The 26,731-nt window shown below is 47.9% G+C and overlaps 1 long non-coding RNA gene across 1 annotated transcript in view; it reads right to left on the bottom strand.

Moving 5' to 3' along the window:
• LOC308186310 overlaps nucleotides 1-26,731 on the bottom strand; it is a 191,405-nt gene that overhangs the window by 117,488 nt on the left and 47,186 nt on the right. The window contains exon 2 of the long non-coding RNA XR_013944010.1: nucleotides 11,647-11,895. This is a non-coding gene — a long non-coding RNA (uncharacterized lncRNA). The remainder of the gene's footprint in view (nucleotides 1-11,646; nucleotides 11,896-26,731) is intronic.

Genomic DNA, 26,731 nt, shown 5'->3' with positions numbered 1-26,731 from the left:
AGGGAGGCTTTAGCTTAATTAAAGCGTCTGACTTGCATTCAGAAGATACAGGTTAATATTCTGTAAGTCTTAATGTGCAGAAACTAAGAGGGTTTAACTCTTATTTAAGGCTTTGAAGGCCTTCGGTTTGGGGTGTTATCCTAAGTTTCTAGACAATGGCATGTATTATTGGGGACAGGGGAAGTAAGAGGATTGATAGTGAGGCAAGGACCGCAGTAGGTGTGCTTGGGGCTTTGCTAGTGTATCATTGTTTTATGTGGTTAGAGGAGTTGGGGGGAAGGGTAATTGTTGAGTGGTATGCGAGGCGTAGGTAGAAGAAGAGGCTGAGCAGTGATAGCATGGCAATTGCCATGGCTGCTGGTGTTATTTCCTGTTTAGTTAGTTCTTGGATGATAAGTCACTTTGGTATAAAGCCTGTTAATGGGGGGAGGCCTGCTAGGGATAAAAGTACTAGTATTAGGGTGGCGTTTAGCACTGGGGTTTTTGTTCATGAGGTTGTGATCATGGATAGGTTAAGGGCTTTGATTTTGTTAAGGGCTAGGAATACGGCTGATGTTATGATTGTGTATAGGTAGAAGGTAAGTAAGGCCAATTTGGGGCTGTAAACTAGGATGATGGCGATTCAGCCTAAGTGGGAGATGGACGAGAAGGCTAGGATTTTGCGTGTTTGTGTTTGGTTCAGTCCTATTCAGCCTCCTAGTGCTGTTGAGGCTAGGGCCATGGCGGTGAGTAGAGCTGGGTCGAGGGATTTGGATGTTAGTAGGAGCAGGGTTAGTGGGGGGAATTTTATGAGGGTCGAGAGTAGCAGGGCTGTTATTAGTGGCGATCCTTGTAGTACTTCTGGGAATCAGAAGTGAAATGGCACTAGGCCCAGTTTAATAGCGATTGCTGCTGTCAGTAGTAGACAGGAGGTTGGGTGGTTTATTTGTGTGATGTCTCATTGGCCAGTGACTCAGGCATTGGTTATGCTAGAGAATAGGACCAGGGCGGAAGCAGCTGCTTGGGTTAGGAAGTATTTCGTTGCGGCTTCTACTGCTCGTGGGTGGTGGGATTTGGCAATTAGGGGAATGATGGCTAGTGTGTTGATCTCCAGTCCTGTCCAGGCCAGAACTCAGTGGTTGCTGGAAATTGTGATTGTGGTGCCCAAGATGAGGCTGAAGGTTATGATTGGGGTCGCGTAAGGGTTCATTAGTAGAGGAGGGGGTTAAACCATCATTTTCGGGGTATGGGCCCGATAGCTTGATTAGCTGACTCTACTAGAAAATAATATAAGGGAAGTATGGAGAATTTTGATTTCTCTTGTGTGGGTTCAATTCCTACTTTTCTAAGGTCAACAGGAAATGAGAGGGCTGTTATACCTCTATGTTCACTTTATCATAGTGACCCTTTGTAGTTCAGGCACATTTCCTTATGTAAGGAGGTAGGCCTGCATAGCAGATAGGTATGCTGATGTGTCAGAGGCACAGAGCTAGTGTGAGGGGTAGGAAGTTTTTTCATAGTAGGTGCATTAGTTGGTCATATCGGAATCGTGGGTATGAAGCTCGGACCCATAAGAAACCAGAAGATAGTAGGAGGACTTTTGTGGCTAGGATGACGGGGAATAGTTCTGTGGGTGGCCCTAGGGCGCTTGGGTTTAGGAATATGATGGCTGTAAGTGTATTTATTAGCATAATGTTCGCATATTCAGCTAGGAAGAATAAGGCGAAGGGTCCTGCGGCGTATTCAACGTTAAACCCTGAGACTAGCTCAGATTCACCCTCTGTGAGGTCAAAAGGAGCTCGGTTTGTCTCTGCTAGGGTGGATACGTATCATATTATTGCTAGGGGTCATGAGGAGAAAATGAAGTATAGAGGCTCCTGTGCGACGGCAAAGGAGCTGAGTGTGTAGCTTCCGCTTAGTATGATTATTGATAGCAGGATTATGGCCAGTGTCACTTCGTATGAAATGGTCTGTGCTACTGCCCGTAGGGCTCCGATTAGTGCGTATTTTGAGTTCGAGGCTCAGCCTGATCATAGGACTGAGTAGACGGCTAGGCTTGACATGGCTATTAGGAAGAGAACTCCGAGGTTTAGATCTGCTAGGGGAAATGGGAGTGGTAGTGGTGCTCAAGTGGTGAGGGCTAGGACAAGGGCTAGTATTGGTATCAGAATGAATAGAAGTGGGGAAGAGGTAGAGGGTCGGATGGGCTCTTTGGTAAATAGTTTCAGTCCATCCGCAAATGGTTGAAGTAGGCCAAAAGGCCCGACAACGTTAGGGCCTTTGCGGGATTGTATGTAGCTTAGGATTTTCCGTTCTACTAGGGTTAGGAAGGCTACGGCAATCAGGATTGGGATGATGTATAGGAGGGATATAATGAGGCAGCTTAGTGTTGTTATTTGAATCATGGGTGAAGCTAGGGAGAGGATTTGAACCTCTGGGGAAAGGGCTTAAGCCTTCTGCACTTGCCGGGCTCTGCCACTCTAGCTGGTCCTTTTCTAGGATTGAAAGTGGTGGGGGAAGGCCCTCTTCACGGTTTAGTTGGTTTCACTGCTTAGAGGGGGGGGGGGCGTGCTTGTGGTATTGGCCCCACTTTCCCGGTCCTTTCGTACTGGGGAGAGTGTGTCATAGATAGAAACCGACCTGGATTGCTCCGGTCTGAACTCAGATCACGTAGGACTGTTAATCGTTGAACAAACGAACCCTTAATAGCGGCTGCACCATTAGGATGTCCTGATCCAACATCGAGGTCGTAAACCCCCCTGTCGATATGGGCTCTTGAGGGGGATTGCGCTGTTATCCCTGGGGTAGCTTGGTCCATTAATCAATTATATTGGGTCTGGTCACTGTTAGCACTTTGAGGGGTAGCTCTAGGTAAAGAGGTATGGTCTTGTTTTTGGAGGATTTGTTCTCCTCCAAGGTCGCCCCAACCGAAAAATATCGACCAGGCTCTGCGATGGTAGTGGCCCCAGTGGGGTTGATTGAGGATTCGCGGTGGTCGTTGATTTTTAAGTTCCACAGGGTCTTCTCGTCTTATGTTCACATCCCCGCTTTTGCCCTGGGGATGCACTGCAGTGAGTCCAGAGAGTGCACTGGCACCACTGGGGATGAACTGCAGTGAGTCCAGAGATTGCACTGGCACCACTGGGGATGCAGTGCAGTGAGTCCAGAGACTTCACTGGCACCACTGGGAATGCAGTGCAGTGAGTGCAGAGAGTGCACTGGCACCACTGGGGATGCAGTGCAGTGAGTCCAGAGAGTGCACTGGCACCACTGGCGATGCACTTCAGTGAGTCCAGAGAGTGCACTGACACCACTGGGGATGCAGTGCAGTGAGTCCAGAGAGTGCACTGGCACCACTGGGGATGCAGTTCAGTGAGTCCAGAGAGTGCACTGGCACCACTGGGGATGCAGTCCAGTGAGTCCAGTGAGTGCACTGGCACCACTGGGGATGCTGTGCAGTGAGTGCAGAGAGTGCACTGGCACCACCGGGGATTCACTGTAGTGAGTCCAGAGAGTGCACTGGCACCACCTGTGATGCAGTACAGTGAGTCCAGCGAGTGCACTGGCACCACTGGGGATGCAGTGCTGTGACTCCGGAGAGCGCACTGGCACCACTGGGGATGCAGTGCAGTCAGTCCAGTGAGTGCACTGACACCACTGGGGATGCACTTCAGTGAGTCCAGAGAGTGCACTGGCACCACTGGCGATGCACTGCAGTGAGTCCAGAGACTGCACTGGCACCACTGGGGATGCACTGCAGTGAGTCCAGAGAGTGCACTGGCACCACTGGGGATGCACTGCAGTGAGTCCAGAGACTGCACTGGCACCACTGGGGATGCAGTGCAGTGAGTCCAGAGACTGCACTGGCACCACTGGGGATGCACTGCAGTGAGTCCAGAGACTGCACTGGCACCACTGGGGCTGCACTACAGTGAGTCCAGAGAGTGCACTGGCACCACTGGGGATGCAGTGCAGTGAGTCCAGAGAGTGCACTGGCACCACTGGGGATGCAGTCCAGTGAGTCCAGAGAGTGCACTGGCACCACTGGGGATGCACTTCAGTGAGTTCAGAGAGTGCACTTGCACCACTGGGGATGGGTTTCAAGCCAACTGCATTAACCGCTCATGCTTCTTTCTTATGAGACGTTAGTAAACCAATTACATAGCCTTGTCAAGACTAAATCACAGGTAAAAATCCTGTACATCTCATGTGGCCAACCACTCCCAACTAGGATTCCAAGAACCAGGAGGTTCGGTGAAAATAGGGCTAGTTCTATTAGAGGGGTGATTATTAGGGTAAGCCCTAAGCTGTCTTTAATGGAGAAGTATGGGTGGAATGGGATTTTGTCGCAGTCTGATACGATTCCTAGTGGGTTATTTGAGCCTGATTCGTGTAGGAAGGTTAGGTGGACTAGGGTGATTCCTGCAATTAGGAAGGGCAGTAGGAAGTGGATGGCGAAGAATCGGGTTAAGGTTGGATTGTCTACTGAGAATCCTCCTCAGGCTCATTCTACTAGAGTTTGCCCAATGTACGGGATGGCTGAGAATAGGTTGGTGATTACGGTGGCCCCTCAGAATGACATTTGTCCTCATGGTAGGACATACCCTACGAAGGCAGTTGCTATTAGGGTGAGTAGGAGGATTACTCCTGTGTTTCAGGTTTCTTTGTATAGGTAGGAGCCGTAGTAGAGGCCTCGTCCGATGTGTAAGTAGATGCAGATAAAGAAGAGCGAAGCACCGTTGGCGTGGAGGTTGCGGATGAGCCATCCGTACTGGATGTCTCGGCATGTGTGAGCTACTGAGGAGAAGGCGAGTGAAGTGTCTGCGGTGTAGTGTATGGCTAGTAGCAGGCCTGTTAGGATTTGTGTGGCTAAGCAGATGGCTAGAAGGGAGCCGAAGTTTCATCAGGCAGAGATGTTGGAGGGGGCGGGTAGGTCGATTAGGGAGTTGTTGATTATTTTTAGTAGGGGATGGGATTTGCGGATGTTAGGGGCCATTAGTGAGTCTGTGTGTTATTAGGATTATTACCAGGATGGAGAGGGCGAAGGATCCTAGGTAGGCCTTAATTAGCCCTGTGTGTATTGAGGTTGCGGCTTTGCTTGCGGCTACTTGTAGTTCAGCAAGGCCCTCTGGCCCTATTTTTTTGAGTCAGGAGAGGTCGATCAAGTGTAGGGCAATGTTTTGTCCCTTTTCTAGTAGGTTTTTGGAGAAGAATCGGTGTACTAGGGGGTTGAAGTACCCTAATGCAGAGGAGAAGTTTATGAGGGGGTTTGGTTTGGGGTGAGTGAGGGTGTGTGTTATGTTCGATAGTTCTAGGGCTAGGATGATTCCTAGGATTGTTATGAGGATGGCAGCAGTTTTGGTGATAAGGGGTATGGTTATTGGGGGGGTTTTGGTTGGTGTGATGAAAGAGGTAATGATTATTCCTGCTGTAATGCTGCCTAGGGCGAGTCGGGTTAGGGGGGCGGTGATTAGTGGGTTGTTTTCGTTTATTGATACTATTGGGGGGATTCGGGTTTGTCCAGCTTGGACTAGGATGGTTATGCGGATGCTGTAGGTTGCGGTGAATGCTGTGGCTATAAGGGTTAGGAGTAGGGCTCAAGTATTTAGGTATGATGTGTTTAAGCTTTCGATGATGAGGTCTTTTGAGTAGAATCCGGCTAGGAATGGGGTTCCTATCAGCGCCAGGTTTCCGATGGTTAGGCAGGAAGTAGTGACTGGGAGTATTTTCTGTAGGCCTCCTATCTTTCGGATATCTTGTTCTCCGTTTAGGTTGTGGATGATAGACCCTGAGCATAGGAATAGTATGGCTTTAAAGAAGGCATGGGTTGAGATGTGTAGGAAGGCTAGTTGTGGGAGGTTTAGTCCGATAGTGACTATTATTAGTCCTAGTTGGCTGGATGTTGAGAAAGCAATGATTTTTTTGATGTCATTTTGGGTTAGGGCGCATGTGGCAGCGAATAGGGTTGATAGAGCACCTAGGCATAGGCAGGCAGTTAGGGCTGTCTGGTTGGTGGCTAGCAGGGGGTGCATGCGGATGAGCAGGAAGATTCCGGCTACTACTATGGTACTGGAGTGCAGTAGGGCTGATACTGGGGTGGGGCCTTCTATTGCTGCGGGCAGTCATGGGTGGAGTCCAAATTGGGCGGATTTTCCTGCGGCTGCGAGGATTAATCCTATGAGGGGGAGGATTGGGGTTTGGTGGGGGTGTACGGCTTGTTGGATCTCTCAGGTGTTGAATGTTGAAGCTAGTCATGCTATGCTCAGGATCAGTCCGATGTCTCCGATTCGGTTGTAGATTACGGCTCGTAGGGCGGCGGTGTTGGCATCTGCTCGGCCTTGTCATCAGCCGATGAGAAGGAAGGACATGATTCGTACTCCTTCCCAGCCTACGAATAGGAGGAATATGTTGTTTGCGGTTGTTAGGAGGAGTATGGCGACTAGGAATGTCAGTAGGTAGGTGAAAAATTTTGTTACATATGGCTCTGAGGCCATGTATCATATGGCGAATTGTAGGATTGATCATGTTACAAATAGGGCGATTGGAAGAAATGTTATTGAGTATTGGTCTATTTTTAGGCTCAGGGGGATTTTAAAGTTTATAATGAATTTTCACTCCCAGTGGCAGGTGACAGATTCTACTCCCGAGTAGATGAATGCGGTTGTAGGGGCTAGGCTAATTAGGAATGCGGTTTTAACAGCGCGGGTGGTGGCTTGTGGGGTGTTTTTAAAGTTTTTAAATAGAAATGGCAGGATGATTGGGGTTAGGAGGATTGTCAGCGTGAGTAGTGTGAGGGAGTTGATTAGTAGTGTGGGGTTCACTATTTTTACTTGGATTTGCACCAAGATGGGTGGTTCCTAAGACCAGTGGATTGCTGTTATCCTTTAAAAGTAAGGGGGCTGAGGTTTTAGGCTCAGATGTAAGAGTTAGCAGCTCTTGTTGGTTAAACCCTCCCCTCGGCAGGTAAGAAGGTTTGAACTTCTATTCTTAGAATCACAGTCTAATGTTTGGTTTAAACTATACTTGCATGAGGGGATTCCGGAGATCAGTTCGGGTTTGAGGATTAGGAGGAATATTGGGATAATGTGGAGTGTTATGAGCAGGTGTTCTCGCGTGGTTGAGTTTTGCATAGATGTGATGTGGGAGGGGATTGAGCCTCGTGGGGTCATTAGTAGTATGAATAAGGTGTAGGAGGCGGTTAGTAGGGTTGCGATTCCTGTTAGGATGATCGTGAAGGCAGATCAGTTGAATAAGGTGATTATAATGGTTAGCTCTGCTATGAGGTTTGTTGTTGGGGGTAAGGCTATGTTTGTTAGATTGGCCAGCAATCATCAGGTAGCTATGAGTGGTAGGAGAGGTTGTAGGCCTCGTGTGAGTAGTAGAATTCGGCTGTGCGTACGTTCATAGTTTGTGTTGGCTAGGCAGAATAGTATGGAGGAAGTTAGTCCATGGGAAATTATTAGGATCATTGCCCCTGAGAATGATCAGTGGGTTTGGATTATTCCTGCGGCGATAACTAGGCCTATGTGGCTAACGGATGAATAAGCGATTAGTGATTTTAGGTCTGTCTGTCGTAGGCAGATTGAGCTAGTCATTAGGGCGCCTCATAGGGCCAGGGTTAGGAAGGGGTAGTGCAGGAGGTTGGACAGTGGGCCCATAAATAGAGTGACTCGTATAATTCCGTATCCTCCTAGCTTTAGTAGTAGGGCGGCGAGGAGTATTGAGCCTGCGATGGGTGCTTCTACGTGGGCTTTTGGCAGTCAGAGGTGTAGGCCGTATAGTGGGGCTTTTACTATGAATGCTATGAGCAGTGCTAGACCTGATAGTATTCCTGTCCATGAGGTGGATAGGGTTGGGTGGGTTAGTTGTAGGGTTGGCAGGTGCAGGGTGCCAATTTTCACGTATAGGTGTATGATTGTGATTAGCAGGGGTAGAGAGCTTACTGGCGTGTAGAATAGCAGGTAGATGCCAGCGCTTAGGCGTTCTGGTTGGTTCCCCCATCGGGTGATTAAGATTAGGGTGGGAATGAGGGTTGCTTCAAATGAGATGTAAAATAGTGCTAGTTCTGTGGTGGAAAAGGCTAGTAGGATGAATGGCTGGACTGCGACTAAGGTTGAGATAAAGATTCGTTTGCGTTGTAGGGGTTCTTGTTGCAGGTGGTTTTGGCTTGCTATGATTATGAGTGGGAGTAGTCAGCAGGATAGTACTAGGAGGGGGGATGAGATTTGGTCAATTCCTGTTCAGTTGGATAAAAATTTGTAGGGGTAGTAGGTTGGGATTAATCACTGTAGGCTTAGGGCAGCGATTAGGAGGCTGTATAAGGTGGTGTTAGTCCATAGAAATTTTGGTGGAGACAGCAGGGCTGTTGGAAGAAGTATGATTGTGGGTAGGATGATTTTTAGCATTGCAGGAGGTTTAGGTTGTGTAGATGGTCGGAGCCATGTGTGCGGGTGGAGGCTACTAGGATGGCCAGGCCTGTGCCCGCCTCACACGCTGAGAAGGTTAGCATGAGAATTGGTACCATGGTGAATGAGGAGACTTGGTTTTCGATGGATCATATTGATAGGCCTACGAATATCGATAATATTATGCTTTCAAGGCATAGTAGGGCGGATACTAGGTGGGTTCGGTGGAAGGCTAGTCCTAGTCCGCTGAAAATGAAGGCTGAGTAGAAGCTTAAATGTAGGGGCGACATAAGAAAGTTACAGGGTTGGCTGTAATCTGCTGGGTCGAAACCAGCTATCTTTTTGGTTAGACTAACTTTCTGTTATTCTGCTCATTCTAGGCCCCCTTGAATTCACTCGTAGGCCAGTCCGAGTGTTAGGAGAAGGAGGATCACTACAGTTCAGGTGAGGGTCATTAGGGGGGATTGGAGTTGGACGGCTCATGGCAGGGGGAGTAGGAGGGCGATTTCTAGGTCGAATAGGACGAACAGGATGGCTACTGAGGAAGAATCGGACTGAGAATGGTAATCGAGCAGATCCAAGTGGGTCGAATCCACATTCGTACGGTGAGAGTTTCTCTGAGTCGGGGTTTATTTGGGCGAGTCAGAAGTTTAATGCGGTTAGGGCGGCGCTTAGGATTGATGATAGGGCGAATATGAACATGAGTGCGTTCATTGCTCTCCTCTGGGTTTATACCAGATTCTAGAGATTGGAAGTCAATTGTAATTAATATACTAGAAGAGCAAGATCCTCATCAGTAGATGGTTATGTAGAGGAATAGTCAGATGACGTCTACGAAGTGTCAGTATCAGGCTGCTGCCTCGAATCCGAAGTGGTGGTCTGATGTAAAGTGGAACTTGATCAGTCGGAAGAGGCAGACGGTCAGGAAGGAGGATCCGATGATTACGTGGAGTCCGTGGAATCCAGTGGCAACGAAGAAGGTAGATCCGTAGACGCTATCGGCGATTGAGAATGGGGCTTCGTGGTATTCTATTGCTTGTAGGGCTGTGAAGTAGAATCCCAGGAGGATCGTTAGGGTTAGGGCGTGGATGGCGTGTTTTCGGTTTCCTTCTGTGATGCTGTGATGGGCTCACGTTACGGTAATGCCTGAGGCTAGTAGGATGGCTGTGTTTAGTAGGGGGACTTCTATCGGGTTGAGTGGTTTAATTCCTGTTGGGGGTCATTGGCCTCCTAGTTCTGGGGTTGGGGCCAGGCTCGAGTGGAAGAACGCTCAGAAGAACCCTAAGAAGAAGAATGCTTCGGATGTGATGAAAAGGATTATGCCGTATCGTAGGCCTTTTTGGACTGTGGGAGTGTGATGGCCTTGGAAGGTGCTTTCTCGTACAATGTCTCGTCATCATTGGAGTATTACTAGGAGTATTGAGATGAGGCCTAGGGTTAGTAGTATGGATGAGTTGTAGTGGAATCACATGATTAATCCTGAGGTTGTGAGTAGGGCGGCGGCTGCCCCGAAGATTGGTCAAGGGCTTGGGTCAACTATGTGGTATGAGTGTGCTTGGTGTGCCATTAGATGTTTTCTTGTAAGTATAGGCTTAGAAGGAGCACGAAGACGTAGGCCTGGATTATGGCTACTGCTACTTCTAGGATGGTTAGGAGTAGTAGGATGATTATTGTTAGGATGGATACTGCAGGAAGGGTGGGTATTAATGCAATGGAGGCTGTAGAGATGAGTTGGATGAGTAAGTGTCCTGCTGTAAGGTTGGCTGTAAGGCGGACTCCGAGGGCTAGGGGGCGGATTAGTAGGCTGGTTGTTTCGATCAGGATTAGTGCGGGGATTAGGGGTGTAGGGGTACCTTCGGGTAATAGGTGGGCTAAAGAGGCTGATGGTTGGTTTCGTAGGCCTGTTAGTAGTGTGGCGAGCCATAGTGGGAAGGCTAGGGCTATGTTCATAGATAGTTGGGTGGTTGGGGTGAATGTATATGGAAGGAGGCCTAGAAGGTTGATTGTAAGAAGTATGATTATTAGGGATGTAAATATTATGGCTCATTTGTGGCCATTTTTGTTGAGTGGGACTATTAGTTGTTTTGTGATTAGGTGAAGGAGTCATGTTTGGATAGTAGAAAGGCGGTTGTTGATTCATCGGTTGTTTGGGGACGGGAATAGTAGGGCTGGGAAGAGTAGGGATAGTAGGATTAAGGGGATGCCGAATAGATTGGGGCTGGAAAATTGGTCAAAGAAGCTTAGGTTCATGGTCAGGATCATGGTGTGGGTTTGGTAGTGAGGGAGGTCTTATTTGATGGGGGGTTGGTTGTGGTGAAGGCTAGTAGTTTTGGTTGGATGAGGAGTGCTAGGGTTAATCAGGTTATAATTATGATTGAAAATCATGGTGCGGGGTTAAGCTGTGGCATATCATTAAGGAGGGGGAAGTCCCTCTTTGGCTAGCTTAAAAGGCTAGTGCTGTTGCATAGCTTCTTAATGATTAGGATGATGATAGAAGGGACGATCAGGCCTCGAAATGTGGGAGTGGGGTTGATTCTACTACAATGGGTATGTAGCTGTGATTAGCCCCGCAAATTTCTGAGCATTGTCCGTAAAAAATCCCAGGCCGGGTGGTAATGAATGAAGTTTGGTTTAGTCGGCCTGGGATTGCGTCTGTTTTAACTCCGAGCGTTGGGACTGCTCAGGAGTGGAGTACGTCTCCTGCAGTAATGATTACGCGGATGGGGGATTCTATTGGGATAACTACGCGGTGGTCAACTTCTAGCAGTCGGAAGTGGCCGTTGGGTAAGTCTGGGGTGGGCACTATGTAGGAGTCGAATGATAGGTCTTTGAAGTCTGTGTATTCGTAGCTTCAGTATCATTGGTGGCCGATGGCTTTTAGGGTGAGGTCTGGTTCGTCGATTTCGTCCATTATGTAGAGGATTTGTAGGGATGGGAGGGCGAGGAGTACCAGGACGATAGCAGGTAGGATTGTCCAGATCAGCTCTACTTCTTGGGCGTCTACAGCATTGGACGAGAGTTTTTCTGTTAGTATGTGGGCTAAAAGGTAGAGAACTAGGCTGCAGATAGCTAGGGCAACGATTAGGGCGTGGTCGTGGAATTCAACGAGTTCTTCTATGATGGGTGATGAGGCGTCTTGGAATCCTAGTTGGGAGTGGTTGGCCACATGAGATGTACAGGATTTTTACCTGTGATTTAGTCTTGACAAGGCTATGTAATTGGTTTACTAACGTCTCATAAGAAAGAAGCATGAGCGGTTAACCTCCTGGGAGACCCAGAAAACTTCACCCCAGCAAACCCGCTAGTAACCCCACCACACATCAAGCCAGAATGATACTTCCTATTCGCCTACGCCATCCTACGTTCAATCCCAAATAAACTAGGAGGCGTATTAGCACTGGCCACCTCCGTACTGATCCTATTCCTAATCCCATTCCTGCACAAATCAAAACAACGAGCAATAACATTCCGACCACTCTCCCAGCTCCTATTCTGAGTACTAGTCGCCGACCTCCTCGTCCTAACATGAGTAGGAAGCCAACCCGTCGAACACCCATTCATCATCATCGGCCAACTCGCTTCAATCGCCTACTTCACTATCCTCCTATTTCTCCTCCCCGCCGCAAGCGCCCTAGAAAACAAAATACTCAACTGCTAAATACTCTAATAGTTTATAAAAACATTGGTCTTGTAAACCAAAGATTGAAGACTTACCACTTCTTAGAGTACCCCAAACTCAGAAAAAAAGGACTCAAACCTTTATCTCCAGCTCCCAAAGCTGGCATTTTCAATAAACTATTCTCTGACCCTAACCCCTAAACCGCCCGAATAGCACCCCGCGACAACCCCCGCACAAGCTCCAATACAACAAACAAAGTCAACAACAGCCCCCAACCCGCCACTAAAAACATCCCTGCCCCATGTGAATAAAACATGGAAACTCCACTAAAATCCGACCGAACAACAAACACCCCAACATTATTCACAGTAGAAACCCCGAACTTCCAAGCCCCCATAAACCCCCCAAACACCAACCCCCCAAAAACAATTGCCACAAACGCTACTGCACATCCAATCACCCGTCAATCCCCCCAAGCCCCAGGGAAAGGCTCCGCTGCTAAAGCTACTGAATAAACAAACACCACCAGCATACCCCCCAAATACACCATAAACAGCACTAAAGCCACGAACGAAACCCCAAGGCCCAGCAACCACCCGCACCCCGCCACAGACGCTAACACCAAACCAACAACCCCATAATACGGCGAAGGATTCGACGCCACACCCAAAACACCCACCGCAAAGCAAATCCCTAAAAAAAACATAAAATAAGTCATTATTCCTGCCCGGACACTACCCGAGGCCTGCGGCTCGAAAAGCCGCCATTGTTCTCAACTACAGGAACTAACCGCAAGCCCCCAATAATTCTACCCCATCTATGCCATTATGCTTAACCCCCCCCCCCTCCCCCCCCGAGGCGGGGGTATTTGGTTATGCATATTCGTGCATAAATTTATATACCCCATATACATACATACTATAGTACCAGTAATATACATTATATACGGACTATCTTATAAGCAGGTTACATCCTAGAAGTAGCAGTAGCCATAATCCAGGCCTACGTCTTCGTGCTCCTTCTAAGCCTATACTTACAAGAAAACATCTAATGGCACACCAAGCACACTCATACCACATAGTTGACCCAAGCCCTTGACCAATCTTCGGGGCAGCCGCCGCCCTACTCACAACCTCAGGATTAATCATGTGATTCCACTACAACTCATCCATACTACTAACCCTAGGCCTCATCTCAATACTCCTAGTAATACTCCAATGATGACGAGACATTGTACGAGAAAGCACCTTCCAAGGCCATCACACTCCCACAGTCCAAAAAGGCCTACGATACGGCATAATCCTTTTCATCACATCCGAAGCATTCTTCTTCTTAGGGTTCTTCTGAGCGTTCTTCCACTCGAGCCTGGCCCCAACCCCAGAACTAGGAGGCCAATGACCCCCAACAGGAATTAAACCACTCAACCCGATAGAAGTCCCCCTACTAAACACAGCCATCCTACTAGCCTCAGGCGTTACCGTAACGTGAGCCCATCACAGCATCACAGAAGGAAACCGAAAACACGCCATCCACGCCCTAACCCTAACGATCCTCCTGGGATTCTACTTCACAGCCCTACAAGCAATAGAATACCACGAAGCCCCATTCTCAATCGCCGATAGCGTCTACGGATCTACCTTCTTCGTTGCCACTGGATTCCACGGACTCCACATAATCATCGGATCCTCCTTCCTGACCGTCTGCCTCTTCCGACTGATCAAGTTCCACTTTACATCAGACCACCACTTCGGATTCGAGGCAGCAGCCTGATACTGACACTTCGTAGACGTCATCTGACTATTCCTCTACATAACCATCTACTGATGAGGATCTTGCTCTTCTAGTATATTAATTACAATTGACTTCCAATCTCTAGAATCTGGTATAAACCCAGAGGAGAGCAATGAACGCACTCATGTTCATATTCGCCCTATCATCAATCCTAAGCGCCGCCCTAACCGCATTAAACTTCTGACTCGCCCAAATAAACCCCGACTCAGAGAAACTCTCACCGTACGAATGTGGATTCGACCCACTTGGATCTGCTCGATTACCATTCTCAGTCCGATTCTTCCTCAGTAGCCATCCTGTTCGTCCTATTCGACCTAGAAATCGCCCTCCTACTCCCCCTGCCATGAGCCGTCCAACTCCAATCCCCCCTAATGACCCTCACCTGAACTGTAGTGATCCTCCTTCTCCTAACACTCGGACTGGCCTACGAGTGAATTCAAGGGGGCCTAGAATGAGCAGAATAACAGAAAGTTAGTCTAACCAAAAAGATAGCTGGTTTCGACCCAGCAGATTACAGCCAACCCTGTAACTTTCTTATGTCGCCCCTACATTTAAGCTTCTACTCAGCCTTCATTTTCAGCGGACTAGGACTAGCCTTCCACCGAACCCACCTAGTATCCGCCCTACTATGCCTTGAAAGCATAATATTATCGATATTCGTAGGCCTATCAATATGATCCATCGAAAACCAAGTCTCCTCATTCACCATGGTACCAATTCTCATGCTAACCTTCTCAGCGTGTGAGGCGGGCACAGGCCTGGCCATCCTAGTAGCCTCCACCCGCACACATGGCTCCGACCATCTACACAACCTAAACCTCCTGCAATGCTAAAAATCATCCTACCCACAATCATACTTCTTCCAACAGCCCTGCTGTCTCCACCAAAATTTCTATGGACTAACACCACCTTATACAGCCTCCTAATCGCTGCCCTAAGCCTACAGTGATTAATCCCAACCTACTACCCCTACAAATTTTTATCCAACTGAACAGGAATTGACCAAATCTCATCCCCCCTCCTAGTACTATCCTGCTGACTACTCCCACTCATAATCATAGCAAGCCAAAACCACCTGCAACAAGAACCCCTACAACGCAAACGAATCTTTATCTCAACCTTAGTCGCAGTCCAGCCATTCATCCTACTAGCCTTTTCCACCACAGAACTAGCACTATTTTACATCTCATTTGAAGCAACCCTCATTCCCACCCTAATCTTAATCACCCGATGGGGGAACCAACCAGAACGCCTAAGCGCTGGCATCTACCTGCTATTCTACACGCCAGTAAGCTCTCTACCCCTGCTAATCACAATCATACACCTATACGTGAAAATTGGCACCCTGCACCTGCCAACCCTACAACTAACCCACCCAACCCTATCCACCTCATGGACAGGAATACTATCAGGTCTAGCACTGCTCATAGCATTCATAGTAAAAGCCCCACTATACGGCCTACACCTCTGACTGCCAAAAGCCCACGTAGAAGCACCCATCGCAGGCTCAATACTCCTCGCCGCCCTACTACTAAAGCTAGGAGGATACGGAATTATACGAGTCACTCTATTTATGGGCCCACTGTCCAACCTCCTGCACTACCCCTTCCTAACCCTGGCCCTATGAGGCGCCCTAATGACTAGCTCAATCTGCCTACGACAGACAGACCTAAAATCACTAATCGCTTATTCATCCGTTAGCCACATAGGCCTAGTTATCGCCGCAGGAATAATCCAAACCCACTGATCATTCTCAGGGGCAATGATCCTAATAATTTCCCATGGACTAACTTCCTCCATACTATTCTGCCTAGCCAACACAAACTATGAACGTACGCACAGCCGAATTCTACTACTCACACGAGGCCTACAACCTCTCCTACCACTCATAGCTACCTGATGATTGCTGGCCAATCTAACAAACATAGCCTTACCCCCAACAACAAACCTCATAGCAGAGCTAACCATTATAATCACCTTATTCAACTGATCTGCCTTCACGATCATCCTAACAGGAATCGCAACCCTACTAACCGCCTCCTACACCTTATTCATACTACTAATGACCCAACGAGGCTCAATCCCCTCCCACATCACATCTATGCAAAACTCAACCACGCGAGAACACCTGCTCATAACACTCCACATTATCCCAATATTCCTCCTAATCCTCAAACCCGAACTGATCTCCGGAATCCCCTCATGCAAGTATAGTTTAAACCAAACATTAGACTGTGATTCTAAGAATAGAAGTTCAAACCTTCTTACCTGCCGAGGGGAGGGTTTAACCAACAAGAGCTGCTAACTCTTACATCTGAGCCTAAAACCTCAGCCCCCTTACTTTTAAAGGATAACAGCAATCCACTGGTCTTAGGAACCACCCATCTTGGTGCAAATCCAAGTAAAAATAGTGAACCCCACACTACTAATCAACTCCCTCACACTACTCACGCTGACAATCCTCCTAACCCCAATCATCCTGCCATTTCTATTTAAAAACTTTAAAAACACCCCACAAGCCACCACCCGCGCTGTTAAAACCGCATTCCTAATTAGCCTAGCCCCTACAACCGCATTCATCTACTCGGGAGTAGAATCTGTCACCTGCCACTGGGAGTGAAAATTCATTATAAACTTTAAAATCCCCCTGAGCCTAAAAATAGACCAATACTCAATAACATTTCTTCCAGTCGCCCTATTTGTAACATGATCAATCCTACAATTCGCCATATGATACATGGCCTCAGAGCCATACGTAACAAAATTTTTCACCTACCTACTGACATTCCTAGTCGCCATACTCCTCCTAACAACCGCAAACAACATATTCCTCCTATTCGTAGGCTGGGAAGGAGTACGAATCATGTCCTTCCTTCTCATCGGCTGATGACAAGGCCGAGCAGATGCCAACACCGCCGCCCTACGAGCCGTAATCTACAACCGAATCGGAGACATCGGACTGATCCTGAGCATAGCATGACTAGCTTCAACATTCAACACCTGAGAGATCCAACAAGCCGTACACCCCCACCAAACCCCAATCCTCCCCCTCATAGGATTAATCCTCGCAGCCGCAGGAAAATCCGCCCAATTTGGACTCCACCCATGACTGCCCGCAGCAATAGAAGGCCCCACCCCAGTATCAGCCCTACTGCACTCCAGTACCATAGTAGTAGCCGGAATCTTCCTGCTCATCCGCATGCACCCCCTGCTAGCCACCAACCAGACAGCCCTAACTGCCTGCCTATGCCTAGGTGCTCTATCAACCCTATTCGCTGCCACATGCGCCCTAACCCAAAATGACATCAAAAAAATCATTGCTTTCTCAACATCCAGCCAACTAGGACTAATAATAGTCACTATCGGACTAAACCTCCCACAACTAGCCTTCCTACACATCTCAACCCATGCCTTCTTTAAAGCCATACTATTCCTATGCTCAGGGTCTATCATCCACAACCTAAACGGAGAACAAGATATCCGAAAGATAGGAGGCCTACAGAAAATACTCCCAGTCACTACTTCCTGCCTAACCATCGGAAACCTGGCGCTGATAGGAACCCCATTCCTAGCCGGATTCTACTCAAAAGACCTCATCATCGAAAGCTTAAACACATCATACCTAAATACTTGAGCCCTACTCCTAACCCTTATAGCCACAGCATTCACCGCAACCTACAGCATCCGCATAACCATCCTAGTCCAAGCTGGACAAACCCGAATCCCCCCAATAGTATCAATAAACGAAAACAACCCACTAATCACCGCCCCCCTAACCCGACTCGCCCTAGGCAGCATTACAGCAGGAATAATCATTACCTCTTTCATCACACCAACCAAAACCCCCCCAATAACCATACCCCTTATCACCAAAACCGCTGCCATCCTCATAACAATCCTAGGAATCATCCTAGGCCCCTCATGTACAGGGCCACACCCCTCTAACGGCGCAAGCTTACATAGAAACATTATTAACAGACCTAGACAGATACAAAAACCCCTACAAGACCACGTATTAACTAACCCTGTTAACCCGACTCAGGAGCGCCTATAAGAGCGATTAAAATCTGTGAAAGGAACTCGGCAAATTAATAAGGCCCGACTGTTTACCAAAAACATAGCCTTCAGCAAATTAAACAAGTATTGAAGGTGATGCCTGCCCGGTGACTTAGGTTTAACGGCCGCGGTATCCTAACCGTGCAAAGATAGCGCAATCAATTGTCCCATAAATCGAGACTTGTATGAATGGCTAAACGAGGTCTTAACTGTCTCTCACAGATAATCAGTGAAATTGATCTCCCCGTGCAAAAGCGGGGATGTGAACATAAGACGAGAAGACCCTGTGGAACTTAAAAATCAACGACCACCGCGAATCCTCAATCAACCCCACTGGGGCCACTACCATCGCAGAGCCTGGTCGATATTTTTCGGTTGGGGCGACCTTGGAGGAGAACAAATCCTCCAAAAACAAGACCATACCTCTTTACCTAGAGCTACCCCTCAAAGTGCTAACAGTGACCAGACCCAATATAATTGATTAATGGACCAAGCTACCCCAGGGATAACAGCGCAATCCCCCTCAAGAGCCCATATCGACAGGGGGGTTTACGACCTCGATGTTGGATCAGGACATCCTAATGGTGCAGCCGCTATTAAGGGTTCGTTTGTTCAACGATTAACAGTCCTACGTGATCTGAGTTCAGACCGGAACAATCCAGGTCGGTTTCTATCTATGACACACTCTCCCCAGTACGAAAGGACCGGGAAAGTGGGGCCAATACCACAAGCACGCCCCCCCCCCTCTAAGCAGTGAAACCAACTAAACCGTGAAGAGGGCCTTCCCCCACCACTTTCAATCCTAGAAAAGGACCAGCTAGAGTGGCAGAGCCCGGCAAGTGCAGAAGGCTTAAGCCCTTTCCCCAGAGGTTCAAATCCTCTCCCTAGCTTCACCCATGATTCAAATAACAACACTAAGCTGCCTCATTATATCCCTCCTATACATCATCCCAATCCTGATTGCCGTAGCCTTCCTAACCCTAGTAGAACGGAAAATCCTAAGCTACATACAATCCCGCAAAGGCCCTAACGTTGTCGGGCCTTTTGGCCTACTTCAACCATTTGCGGACGGACTGAAACTATTTACCAAAGAGCCCATCCGACCCTCTACCTCTTCCCCACTTCTATTCATTCTGATACCAATACTAGCCCTTGTCCTAGCCCTCACCACTTGAGCACCACTACCACTCCCATTTCCCCTAGCAGATCTAAACCTCGGAGTTCTCTTCCTAATAGCCATGTCAAGCCTAGCCGTCTACTCAGTCCTATGATCAGGCTGAGCCTCGAACTCAAAATACGCACTAATCGGAGCCCTACGGGCAGTAGCACAGACCATTTCATACGAAGTGACACTGGCCATAATCCTGCTATCAATAATCATACTAAGCGGAAGCTACACACTCAGCTCCTTTGCCGTCGCACAGGAGCCTCTATACTTCATTTTCTCCTCATGACCCCTAGCATTAATATGATACGTATCCACCCTAGCAGAGACAATCCGAGCTCCTTTTGACCTCACAGAGGGTGAATCTGAGCTAGTCTCAGGGTTTAACGTTGAATACGCCGCAGGACCCTTCGCCTTATTCTTCCTAGCTGAATATGCGAACATTATGCTAATAAATACACTTACAGCCATCATATTCCTAAACCCAAGCGCCCTAGGGCCACCCACAGAACTATTCCCCGTCATCCTAGCCACAAAAGTCCTCCTACTATCTTCTGGTTTCTTATGGGTCCGAGCTTCATACCCACGATTCCGATATGACCAACTAATGCACCTACTATGAAAAAACTTCCTACCCCTCACACTAGCTCTGTGCCTCTGACACATCAGCATACCTATCTGCTATGCAGGCCTACCTCCTTACATAAGGAAATGTGCCTGAACTACAAAGGGTCACTATGATAAAGTGAACATAGAGGTATAACAGCCCTCTCATTTCCTGTTGACCTTAGAAAAGTAGGAATTGAACCCACACAAGAGAAATCAAAATTCTCCATACTTCCCTTATATTATTTTCTAGTAGAGTCAGCTAATCAAGCTATCGGGCCCATACCCCGAAAATGATGGTTTAACCCCCTCCTCTACTAATGAACCCTTACGCGACCCCAATCATAACCTTCAGCCTCATCTTGGGCACCACAATCACAATTTCCAGCAACCACTGAGTTCTGGCCTGGACAGGACTGGAGATCAACACACTAGCCATCATTCCCCTAATTGCCAAATCCCACCACCCACGAGCAGTAGAAGCCGCAACGAAATACTTCCTAACCCAAGCAGCTGCTTCCGCCCTGGTCCTATTCTCTAGCATAACCAATGCCTGAGTCACCGGCCAATGAGACATCACACAAATAAACCACCCAACCTCCTGTCTACTACTGACAGCAGCAATCGCTATTAAACTGGGCCTAGTGCCATTTCACTTCTGATTCCCAGAAGTACTACAAGGATCGCCACTAATAACAGCCCTGCTACTCTCGACCCTCATAAAATTCCCCCCACTAACCCTGCTCCTACTAACATCCAAATCCCTCGACCCAGCTCTACTCACCGCCATGGCCCTAGCCTCAACAGCACTAGGAGGCTGAATAGGACTGAACCAAACACAAACACGCAAAATCCTAGCCTTCTCGTCCATCTCCCACTTAGGCTGAATCACCATCATCCTAGTTTACAGCCCCAAATTGGCCTTACTTACCTTCTACCTATACACAATCATAACATCAGCCGTATTCCTAGCCCTTAACAAAATCAAAGCCCTTAACCTATCCATGATCACAACCTCATGAACAAAAACCCCAGTGCTAAACGCCACCCTAATACTAGTACTTTTATCCCTAGCAGGCCTCCCCCCATTAACAGGCTTTATACCAAAGTGACTTATCATCCAAGAACTAACTAAACAGGAAATAACACCAGCAGCCATGGCAATTGCCATGCTATCACTGCTCAGCCTCTTCTTCTACCTACGCCTCGCATACCACTCAACAATTACCCTTCCCCCCAACTCCTCTAACCACATAAAACAATGATACACTAGCAAAGCCCCAAGCACACCTACTGCGGTCCTTGCCTCACTATCAATCCTCTTACTTCCCCTGTCCCCAATAATACATGCCATTGTCTAGAAACTTAGGATAACACCCCAAACCGAAGGCCTTCAAAGCCTTAAATAAGAGTTAAACCCTCTTAGTTTCTGCACATTAAGACTTACAGAATATTAACCTGTATCTTCTGAATGCAAGTCAGACGCTTTAATTAAGCTAAAGCCTCCCTAGACAGATGGGCTTCGATCCCACAAAACTCTAGTTAACAGCTAAATGCCTAAACCAATTGGCTTCTGCCTACAAAGACCCTGACGCACCCTAGTGCGCATCGATGAGCTTGCAACTCAACATGAATTTCACTACAGAGCCGATAAGAAGAGGAATTAAACCTCTGTAAAAAGGACTACAGCCTAACGCTTCAACACTCAGCCATCTTACCCGTCACCTTCATCAACCGATGACTATTTTCCACTAACCATAAGGATATTGGCACCCTGTACCTCATCTTCGGGGCATGAGCAGGAATAGTCGGCACCGCACTCAGCCTATTAATCCGCGCAGAACTAGGACAACCAGGAACTCTCCTAGGCGACGACCAAATTTACAATGTAATCGTTACCGCTCACGCCTTTGTAATAAGCTTCTTTATAGTCATACCCATCATGATCGGAGGATTCGGCAACTGATTAGTCCCCCTCATAATCGGTGCCCCCGACATAGCATTCCCGCGAATAAACAACATAAGCTTTTGACTCCTCCCCCCATCATTCCTCCTCCTACTAGCCTCATCCACTGTAGAAGCTGGCGCCGGCACAGGCTGAACTGTCTACCCTCCCCTAGCAGGTAACCTTGCCCACGCCGGAGCTTCAGTAGACCTGGCTATCTTCTCACTCCACTTAGCCGGTATCTCCTCCATCCTTGGGGCCATCAACTTTATCACCACAGCCATCAACATAAAACCCCCCGCACTCTCACAATACCAAACCCCACTATTTGTCTGATCCGTACTAATTACCGCCATCCTACTCCTTCTATCACTCCCCGTACTCGCCGCCGGTATTACAATATTACTAACTGATCGAAACCTAAACACCACATTCTTCGACCCCGCTGGAGGAGGAGACCCAATCCTGTACCAACACCTATTCTGATTCTTCGGACACCCAGAAGTCTATATTCTGATCCTACCGGGGTTTGGAATCATCTCACACGTAGTCACGTACTACTCAGGCAAAAAGGAGCCCTTCGGCTACATGGGAATAGTCTGAGCCATACTATCCATCGGCTTCCTAGGATTCATCGTCTGAGCTCACCACATGTTTACAGTAGGAATAGACGTTGATACCCGAGCCTACTTTACATCAGCCACTATAATCATTGCCATCCCTACCGGAATCAAAGTATTTAGCTGACTAGCCACCCTGCACGGAGGAACAATCAAATGAGACCCCCCCAATACTATGAGCTCTAGGATTTATCTTCCTATTTACCATCGGAGGATTAACAGGAATCGTTCTTGCAAACTCTTCCCTAGACATCGCCCTGCACGACACGTACTACGTAGTTGCCCACTTCCACTACGTCCTATCCATAGGCGCCGTCTTTGCCATTCTAGCAGGATTTACTCACTGATTCCCACTACTCACTGGGTTTACCCTACACCAAACATGAGCAAAAGCCCACTTCGGGGTAATATTTACAGGAGTAAACCTAACGTTCTTCCCCCAGCACTTCCTAGGCCTAGCAGGAATACCCCGACGATACTCGGACTATCCCGACGCCTACACACTATGAAACACCATTTCCTCCATCGGCTCCCTAATCTCAATAGTAGCCGTAATCATACTAATATTCATCATCTGAGAAGCCTTTCCGGCCAAACGAAAAGTCCTACAACCAGAACTAACTACCACAAACGTTGAATGAATCCACGGCTGCCCTCCCCCATACCATACTTTCGAGGAACCGGCCTTCGTCCAAGTACAAGAAAGGAAGGAATCGAACCCTCACATGCTGGTTTCAAGCCAACTGCATTAACCGCTCATGCTTCTTTCTTATGAGACGTTAGTAAACCAATTACATAGCCTTGTCAAGACTAAATCACAGGTAAAAATCCTGTACATCTCATGTGGCCAACCACTCCCAACTAGGATTCCAAGACGCCTCATCACCCATCATAGAAGAACTCGTTGAATTCCACGACCACGCCCTAATCGTTGCCCTAGCTATCTGCAGCCTAGTTCTCTACCTTTTAGCCCACATACTAACAGAAAAACTCTCGTCCAATGCTGTAGACGCCCAAGAAGTAGAGCTGATCTGGACAATCCTACCTGCTATCGTCCTGGTACTCCTCGCCCTCCCATCCCTACAAATCCTCTACATAATGGACAAAATCGATGAACCAGACCTCACCCTAAAAGCCATCGGCCACCAATGATACTGAAGCTACGAATACACAGACTTCAAAGACCTATCCTTCGACTCCTACATAGTGCCCACCCCAGACTTACCCAACGGCCACTTCCGACTGCTAGAAGTTGACCACCGCGTAGTTATCCCAATAGAATCCCCCATCCGCGTGATCATTACTGCAGGAGACGTACTCCACTCCTGAGCAGTCCCAACGCTCGGAGTTAAAACAGACGCAATCCCAGGCCGACTAAACCAAACTTCATTCATTACCACCCGGCCTGGGATTTTTTACGGACAATGCTCAGAAATTTGCGGGGCTAATCACAGCTACATACCCATTGTAGTAGAATCAACCCCACTCCCACATTTCGAGGCCTGATCGTCCCTTCTATCATCATCCTAATCATTAAGAAGCTATGCAACAGCACTTGCCTTTTAAGCTAGCCAAAGAGGGACTTCCCCCTCCTTAATGATATGCCACAGCTTAACCCCGCACCATGATTTTCAATCATAATTATAACCTGATTAACCCTAGCACTCCTCATCCAACCAAAACTACTAGCCTTCACCACAACCAACCCCCCATCAAATAAGACCTCCCTCACTACCAAACCCACACCATGATCCTGACCATGAACCTAAGCTTCTTTGACCAATTTTCCAGCCCCAATCTATTCGGCATCCCCTTAATCCTACTATCCCTACTCTTCCCAGCCCTACTATTCCCGTCCCCAAACAACCGATGAATCAACAACCGCCTTTCTACTATCCAAACATGACTCCTTCACCTAATCACAAAACAACTAATAGTCCCACTCAACAAAAATGGCCACAAATGAGCCATAATATTTACATCCCTAATAATCATACTTCTTACAATCAACCTTCTAGGCCTCCTTCCATATACATTCACCCCAACCACCCAACTATCTATGAACATAGCCCTAGCCTTCCCACTATGGCTCGCCACACTACTAACAGGCCTACGAAACCAACCATCAGCCTCTTTAGCCCACCTATTACCCGAAGGTACCCCTACACCCCTAATCCCCGCACTAATCCTGATCGAAACAACCAGCCTACTAATCCGCCCCCTAGCCCTCGGAGTCCGCCTTACAGCCAACCTTACAGCAGGACACTTACTCATCCAACTCATCTCTACAGCCTCCATTGCATTAATACCCACCCTTCCTGCAGTATCCATCCTAACAATAATCATCCTACTACTCCTAACCATCCTAGAAGTAGCAGTAGCCATAATCCAGGCCTACGTCTTCGTGCTCCTTCTAAGCCTATACTTACAAGAAAACATCTAATGGCACACCAAGCACACTCATACCACATAGTTGACCCAAGCCCTTGACCAATCTTCGGGGCAGCCGCCGCCCTACTCACAACCTCAGGATTAATCATGTGATTCCACTACAACTCATCCATACTACTAACCCTAGGCCTCATCTCAATACTCCTAGTAATACTCCAATGATGACGAGACATTGTACGAGAAAGCACCTTCCAAGGCCATCACACTCCCACAGTCCAAAAAGGCCTACGATACGGCATAATCCTTTTCATCACATCCGAAGCATTCTTCTTCTTAGGGTTCTTCTGAGCGTTCTTCCACTCGAGCCTGGCCCCAACCCCAGAACTAGGAGGCCAATGACCCCCAACAGGAATTAAACCACTCAACCCGATAGAAGTCCCCCTACTAAACACAGCCATCCTACTAGCCTCAGGCGTTACCGTAACGTGAGCCCATCACAGCATCACAGAAGGAAACCGAAAACACGCCATCCACGCCCTAACCCTAACGATCCTCCTGGGATTCTACTTCACAGCCCTACAAGCAATAGAATACCACGAAGCCCCATTCTCAATCGCCGATAGCGTCTACGGATCTACCTTCTTCGTTGCCACTGGATTCCACGGACTCCACGTAATCATCGGATCCTCCTTCCTGACCGTCTGCCTCTTCCGACTGATCAAGTTCCACTTTACATCAGACCACCACTTCGGATTCGAGGCAGCAGCCTGATACTGACACTTCGTAGACGTCATCTGACTATTCCTCTACATAACCATCTACTGATGAGGATCTTGCTCTTCTAGTATATTAATTACAATTGACTTCCAATCTCTAGAATCTGGTATAAACCCAGAGGAGAGCAATGAACGCACTCATGTTCATATTCGCCCTATCATCAATCCTAAGCGCCGCCCTAACCGCATTAAACTTCTGACTCGCCCAAATAAACCCCGACTCAGAGAAACTCTCACCGTACGAATGTGGATTCGACCCACTTGGATCTGCTCGATTACCATTCTCAGTCCGATTCTTCCTCAGTAGCCATCCTGTTCGTCCTATTCGACCTAGAAATCGCCCTCCTACTCCCCCTGCCATGAGCCGTCCAACTCCAATCCCCCCTAATGACCCTCACCTGAACTGTAGTGATCCTCCTTCTCCTAACACTCGGACTGGCCTACGAGTGAATTCAAGGGGGCCTAGAATGAGCAGAATAACAGAAAGTTAGTCTAACCAAAAAGATAGCTGGTTTCGACCCAGCAGATTACAGCCAACCCTGTAACTTTCTTATGTCGCCCCTACATTTAAGCTTCTACTCAGCCTTCATTTTCAGCGGACTAGGACTAGCCTTCCACCGAACCCACCTAGTATCCGCCCTACTATGCCTTGAAAGCATAATATTATCGATATTCGTAGGCCTATCAATATGATCCATCGAAAACCAAGTCTCCTCATTCACCATGGTACCAATTCTCATGCTAACCTTCTCAGCGTGTGAGGCGGGCACAGGCCTGGCCATCCTAGTAGCCTCCACCCGCACACATGGCTCCGACCATCTACACAACCTAAACCTCCTGCAATGCTAAAAATCATCCTACCCACAATCATACTTCTTCCAACAGCCCTGCTCTCTCCACCAAAATTTCTATGGACTAACACCACCTTATACAGCCTCCTAATCGCTGCCCTAAGCCTACAGTGATTAATCCCAACCTACTACCCCTACAAATTTTTATCCAACTGAACAGGAATTGACCAAATCTCATCCCCCCTCCTAGTACTATCCTGCTGACTACTCCCACTCATAATCATAGCAAGCCAAAACCACCTGCAACAAGAACCCCTACAACGCAAACGAATCTTTATCTCAACCTTAGTCGCAGTCCAGCCATTCATCCTACTAGCCTTTTCCACCACAGAACTAGCACTATTTTACATCTCATTTGAAGCAACCCTCATTCCCACCCTAATCTTAATCACCCGATGGGGGAACCAACCAGAACGCCTAAGCGCTGGCATCTACCTGCTATTCTACACGCCAGTAAGCTCTCTACCCCTGCTAATCACAATCATACACCTATACGTGAAAATTGGCACCCTGCACCTGCCAACCCT

This window comes from Anser brachyrhynchus (genome assembly GCF_964034855.1).
Source record: "Anser brachyrhynchus genome assembly, contig: SCAFFOLD_85, whole genome shotgun sequence".
NCBI lineage: Eukaryota > Metazoa > Chordata > Aves > Anseriformes > Anatidae > Anser > Anser brachyrhynchus.
The sequence above is the reverse complement of the archived record's forward strand: the minus strand, read 5'-3'. Positions and strand labels throughout refer to the sequence as shown.